The following is a 7168-nucleotide window of genomic DNA, read 5'->3' as shown; positions in this document are numbered from 1 at the left end:
TCTGAGTTTCGAGCCCCTGGATTGATGCTTGTTGCTTTTTGAGTGTTGTCTCGATATTCAAAAATGAGTTTCTGACACCGAGATGGATTTTGTTAGCATCTCCTCAAGGTTTGGCTTTTTCTCTTGTTGGTAGGGTGGTTGTTGGAAGTCTGAAAGTGGTGGTCTCTGATTCCCTTGGCCTTCCCATGAAAAATTTGGGTGGTTCCTCCAACCTGCATTGTAAGTATTGCTATAAGGATTGTTTTGAGATCGAGGATTGTTACCCATGTAATTTAATTGCTCGTTCTTCATGTTGTGGCCATAAGGTGGGTATTTTGAAATGCTTGATCCACCTCCACTCGCTTCGCACTGCATTACTGGGTGAACCTATGAAGAACTAAAGGAACCATCAATTTTCTTATTCAAGAGTTCTACCTGATTAGAGAGCATGGTGACCGAATCGACGTTATAAACGTCGGCTGTTTTCATTGGCTTTGTCCTCATGACTTGCCACTGATAGTTATTCAGTGACATCTCCTCTATAAATTCATAGGTATCTTCAGGTGTCTTATTATTGATGGTTCCACCAGTAGCTGCGTCAACCATCTGCTGAGTCGAAGGATTCAGGCCATTATGAAAGGTTTGAACCTGTAACCAGAGTGGTAACCCATGGTGATGGCGTCTTCTCAAGAGGTCCTTGTATCTCTCTCATGCATCGTAGAGTGTTTCTAAATCCATCTACACAAAAGAAGAGATATCATTACGTAATTTAGCCGTTTTAGCTGGCAAAAAATATTTTAATAAAAACTTTTCGGTCATTTGTTCCCAAGTAGTGATTGACCCCCGTGGTAATGAGTTCAACCATTATTTAGCCTTATTCCACAACGAAAAAGGGAATAACCAAAGGCGAATGGCGTCATCAGAAATGCCATTAATTTTAAATGTATCACATAGTTCCTAAAAGTTTGCCAAGTGAGCGTTGGGATCTTCATCCTGCAAACCATCAAACTGAACAAATTGCTATATCATTTGAATTGTGTTAGGTTTCAGGTCAAAAGTATTAGCAGCTATAGCAGGTCTAACTATGCTAGATTCAGTTCCTGTTAAAGAAGGTTTAGCATAATCATACATAGTGTGCGTAGTAGGATTTTGATTAACAGCAATCGCAGGAGGTAGCGGATTTTCTTGGTTTTCAGCTATCTCCTCGGTTGTGGTCGAATTATCGTCCTTGTGCTCTTCCTCTATGTATCGTAAGCCTTGCCTTATTTCTCTTCAGTTTCTACGAACTGTGCGATTGAGCTCACTATCAAACAGTAACGGTCCTGACGGGTTTCTTCTGGTCATAAACTAGAAAACCCTATCAGAAGAAAATAAATGAAGAATTAGAAAAGAAAATAAAAATTTAAATTACAATAAGAGTAAAATGGCTAAAGTAATAAAAATCGAGTGTTCCTAATATCCTAGTTCCCCAGCAACGGCGCCAAAAACTTGATGCATGATATTCGTAACAGGTTTTAAAAATTTATAAATGAATCGTTCTTGAGACTAACTTATTATCACGATTAAGGAACTACAAGTACTAGTATTTACTTTATTTTTATTATCTAGCCTAAAAATTAAGAGTTTTGGTTATCTAAACTTATTATTAACTAAGAATGCACAGAAAGAAAATTTGAGAAAATATTTTTGGGAAAATTCAATTGATTAGGACAATACCTAAGGAAAAATCCACCTAGACTTCACTTGTTATTTGACTCTGAATCAGACGATTTACCCATTTGACTTGATCGGTAGAGATCCCTAAGTTATATTATTATCTCTTTCGAGACTAATAACGTCTAACCCTAGGTTGAATAATTGAAATCTCTTTCTAATTAACACCCTATAATTGCATTAACTCGATCTATGGATTCCTTTATTAGGTTTCACCATAATCTGACAAAATCTTATCACCATATCTCTAGGCATGCAATCAACTCCGCTTAATTATGACAAATTTACTCTTAGACAGGGTCTATTCCTCTTCTGAATAAGAGCTTAACTTGAATCAATATCCTGGAATATCAAAACAAGAATTAAGAATACATAACTAAGAACAAGTCAAATATTTATCATACAATTCAGATAATAATAACAAGATCCGTCTTACGTTTCATTCCCCCTAGGTATCTAGGGGGTTTAGTTCATACTTATGAAAGAAAACATCTCAGAAGCATAAAAATAACAAAACATAAGAAAACCCAAAACTCCTGAAGGAACTTGAAAGGAGATCTTCAGTCTTGATGATGAATCCGGCTTCTGAGATGGATCAATCAGCTTTCCTTGAGTAATTCCTTGCTTCCTACTCTGCGTCCCCCTTCTAAATGCCTCCTCAGTTGTTTAAATAGGCTTTAGAATTCCTAAGAGCCCCCAAAATTGGCCTTTTCCGAATAGGGTTATACTTAAGCTCGGCAGGGACACGCCCGTGTGCGATTACTCCAGCCCGTGGCCAAGGCTGTTGAACAGGCACGGGCATGTAGTATACCCATGTAAGTTGTGCTTCAATCCTGCCAAAGGACACGGCCGTGTGACATGCCCGTGTGAGAAATTTCAGGCCATGTTGATTTCCCATGTGGGTCCATTTTCTCTATTTTCAGCCCGTTTCTCGCTCTTTTTACTCTCCTATGCTACCCAAGTATAAAACATGAAATTAAAGGATTAGGAACATCGAATTCACCAATTCTAAGGAGAAACCATCCATAAATGTGCTAAGCATGGGATAAAAATATGTATAAATTACGATTTATCACGACCCTAGCTAAAATTTTTAGAAAATAGGCCAACACGACCAACTAGCCCAACCCATGTGGGCCACATAACCTGGTACATGGCCTAGCACACGCCCGTGTGTCCCACACGACTCAAATAACCCATCTTGTATGGCCCACACGACCGTGTGTCGTCGACCGTGAATTTTTTTGCTTTGTACTGTTTGTTGTTTTTACTAGATCGAGTTACACACCTTACTATAATGTGATGTCGACACAACAGTAACAATACTAGTTCTCTAAAAAAATTAGTGATTAAACAACAACTATTCAACTAGTGGTTACGTATCTCGCGATTTTCATCAAAGTTTCGAAGCACACATGACTAGCTGTTAGGATTTCGACCCGGTTAAGCAACGAATAAGAAAATTGTGGAATAAATTGAGAAATTGAACGCACAAATTTAATGTGGAAAAACCCCTCTAAAGAGGATAAAAAAACCACGGGTAAAGATAATTTTACTATAATGACAAAATAACGAAGAGTACAAAAGATGGAGATAAAAACTAAACCCCAAAAACCCAAAAACAAAGAACCTACAAAACGTAAACACAAAATTCTCTAAATGTGTTATGAGTTCTAATCTCTAATGGGTATATTTTTCTAATGTTGTAAAAGAGCCTATTTATAGGCTAAATTCATAGGTCAAATAATAATAAAATAATCTAAACTAATCAGTGTTTGATTGAAACAAGTAAACAGAGTTTAACTGAAAGATTATTTCTCGAATTTGACTGAAAATAGGAGTCACATTTAACACTAGCGATGAAAACAAAGAATTGCCAACATCACTATGAGGAATCAAGGTCCGGATGGCACTAAAGGAAAATAAACAAGGGAAGGTAACAAGATACTACCCACGTGAAATCATGGAAAACTGATAGGCGAAGGAAAAACGAAAAAGAATCTGAATAAACATATTTTATAAAACTAATCAATAATTTCCATATAAGGTTTAAAATTAAATCCTAAAATATTAAATTTTCAAAATGAGACTAATTAAAATTAAAAGAAAATCATTATAACAGGAGGGTTAATGACAGGCATAAAAGAAACAAAAAGTATCATGAAGGCGAAATCAAAATATATTTACAGAATACTTTGTAGTTTGCAGGTTATTCTTTAACATGCATAAGAAATATTTGCTGCCAACTTATTTCGTTAAGACTCAAGTTGACTTATCTAGCATAGCTAGTGGCGTCTACCTTGTTTCTTTGAACTTATCACTCCATCCGAGTGTAGCGTTCACTCCATTGATACCTTTGGTTCCTATCTTCCTAGATAACGGGTCAAGGACATATTTCAATCACCTATCCACCTTTAAGTGTCCTATAAGTCTCGGGTTAATACTCACTTTAGTATTGGTTCATTCTTGTCTCTTAAACCTTATTTCCATTCCACCCTTAACTATCCACTTAATTATCTTGTTACTTTGTCTACCGAACCTTGTATCTTTCACCCTTTACACCTATTCGAAACCCTTTGTTTAAAGCCTATTCTTAACCAATTTCAGCTTACTTCAATTGGAACGGAATTTCTCCATTTTACGATCGGGCACATAAATGACTCGGACAACTCAGCGAGGCCGAGATCGTATCATTATTAACTATGCCCTCACCTGAACAACACTTCACAATCTAAAAAATCTTGGAAGGTTATGCCAAATGCAAGCAATTGACCAAGCCCAAAAACCATAATAGTGAGATGCAGTCTCAAAATGTTCAATGCGTTGAATTTAGAACACAAATTAATAAATCACTTCTCTCACAAATGTACAAATAGTCATCATCAGAATAGTTAACTCGAAGCTTTTTTTTTCCAAATTTTAAAGCCAATATTTGTTAGCTTTTTGAATCAGTAAAAATTTATGGAACACACAATGAAATAGATGATAATAAAATATCGGTAAAATCTTCAGATCTAAACAGGTAAGTGACTGATTAAAGATCATTTACCTTTTAAAAGGTATCAAGAACAATGTCATAAATCTAAACTTTGAATAGAAATTAGAGAGTTTCTATGAAAAAAATTTAATATCCACTAGCCAAGATTCCCTCTTGCATAGACTTGAACCCCTAAAAAAATGGAAAACGGAAAAAAAAAATAGAAAATGAGGAAAGAAGAGAACGACAAGAAAGAAAGTGGGAAAGTGGGAGAGAAACGTGAGGGTTTCTTTTTCTTTGTGATATTTTCAAAATATATTTTTTAAAAATAAAGATACAATCTTACTGAAGTGCATCCCTATCAGACTTCTAGAATTTAAATTTGCAGAGAAATAAAAATATTTCCACTTTACACACATAATTCAGACACAGGATCTTTAGGTAAGCTGAAGCCTTACCACTGAACCAACAAGTTTATTCTTATCATTAGTTGAGCAAAAATAATATATAAGCCAGACATTCAAGGATAGGGGCTGGAACAATAATAATAATAATTTTAAAGAAATTAATTTGAACCCAGAACCTCACACACACAAGCAATACAATTAACCACTAAAATAGATCACTCACTTGACAAAATTTTCACACCCTTAATTCAAAAATAGGACATGACCACTCTTGGTTCACTAACTTAATTTCTACCAACCTGATTTTTGGGATGTGACACTTATTATACAATGTTTAATAGATTATTAAGATCTAGGAATGACTTTGTGTAATAATCTGTTTTTTAGTGGTGACAGAATAGTGGTTTCAGGACCACAAAATTTTATCGTTTCGACTCATAAATATTATTTATAGAATATTTACGAGCCATTAGAGTCATATTAAAATTTGGTTAAGAAATTTTAACATTTAGATAGTCAATTAAAGAAAAATGACTAAATTGAAAAGGTGCAAAACTTAGTAATTATTGCATTTAGATGATTTAATAGCTTAACAATAAATGTGGGAGGGCCAATAAGGCAATTAGACCTTATTGTTAGATAGGGGACGGTAATGGAGTAAAATTTAAAGAAAAATTGAAAGAAAATTTAGTAATGGTAATTTTGTAAATAAATTAAAATTAACTTAAAACATAATGGAAATTTACAATCATTTTCTTCATTTTTATTCTTGGTTGGCCGAAATCTCCATTTTCAAGAGCTTGAAGGTTAGGTGGCTTTTGGTGAATGCATGCAAGTGAAATTGATACCCGTTATTTTTTGTAATTTTTATGTTTTTATATCATTACAATTAGGTCCAATTAACTTGTACCTTCGTTTTTGAATTTGTTAAAAATTTTAGAAGTTGTCATTGATGAATCTTAGTTTTTTTTTTTTTATGATAATTATGTGTTTGAAGCATTGATTATGATTTTTGGTTGTTTAGTAAAGTGATTTTAATTAGTTTTTATTTAAGAATTAAATTGTTAAAATGTTAAAATCACATGGTTAGTTGATGATTAAGAAGTGTTTTGTGGACTGTTTAGAAGCCTTGAACATTTAGCTGCTATGCTGAGTTTTTATAAAATTTTAATTTGATGATTTTTGGATTAAGGGATTAAATTGCATAAATTGTAAAAGTTAGGGGCAATTATGTAAATTTTGAAAATAAAAGGGTATAAATTTTATAATAAATTAGAATGTGAAATGCAAACTGATAATTGGGAAATTTTACAACCATGTTGATTAACGTGGAAAAGAAAAAATTACAGAATAGTCCCTAAACTTCTACAACTATTACAATTTAGTGTAAGTAAGTTCGTTCAGTTTGTAATTTAATATCTATATGAATTGTATGATGATATGGTATGAAGTAGTGGATATTAATTGTTCTATTCATGATGTAAAGTTGTTTGGGAAAATGTTAGTGAATTTTGATACTTGTGCCGGATGAACACGAGATGGAGTACAACTGAATGACGGCGTGATATGTGGGGATCAAAGTGAAGATTGATGTGGTGTACTTTATATATTTTCCTGAGTATACTGAGGTTCAGCATTTGTTGCGAACCCTTGTGTTATGCTATGATGTTCTGGAGTGTTATGGGGGCGAATGTATAGCCTACGAGCTAGGCACTTAGTGTCGAGGGGTGTTATCGATTGGATTAGCTCTTATGAGCATTTGGCGTGTTATTGGTTGGATTAGCTCTCATGATCATTTGGCGTGTTTCGGTTGGACTACTTGTGTACTTGTATCTGTAAGTTGTTCATCAGGTCGTAAATTATTGTATTATAACTTGTTTAATGACTTTTAGTGGCATGAAATGAACTTGACATCTTGAATTGACTCCGTTTTGGACATGTATGGTTTCTTAAAAATTATTATTTGAGCTTAGAATTGAAATACACAATTCACTGGTTTGCAATTATGGATGACAGGAAACATTTGTTGTTGAATCATTTTTTATTTGATTATTATATTTACTTTAGTAAGATTTATTGTTTTTGTCCGTCG

The 7168-nt window shown here is 34.0% G+C and overlaps 1 non-coding gene across 1 annotated transcript; it reads left to right on the top strand.

Annotated features, from left to right (window-relative positions):
* The first annotated feature begins 643 nt into the window (after positions 1-643).
* Positions 644-750, top strand: LOC128282874 (small nucleolar RNA R71). The gene has a single exon (XR_008273226.1). It is a non-coding gene; the product is annotated as a small nucleolar RNA R71 (small nucleolar RNA).
* The last annotated feature ends 6418 nt before the right edge of the window (positions 751-7168 follow it).

This window comes from Gossypium arboreum, chromosome 10 (genome assembly GCF_025698485.1).
Source record: "Gossypium arboreum isolate Shixiya-1 chromosome 10, ASM2569848v2, whole genome shotgun sequence".
NCBI lineage: Eukaryota > Viridiplantae > Streptophyta > Magnoliopsida > Malvales > Malvaceae > Gossypium > Gossypium arboreum.
This window is presented reverse-complemented; position numbering and strand designations above follow the sequence as displayed.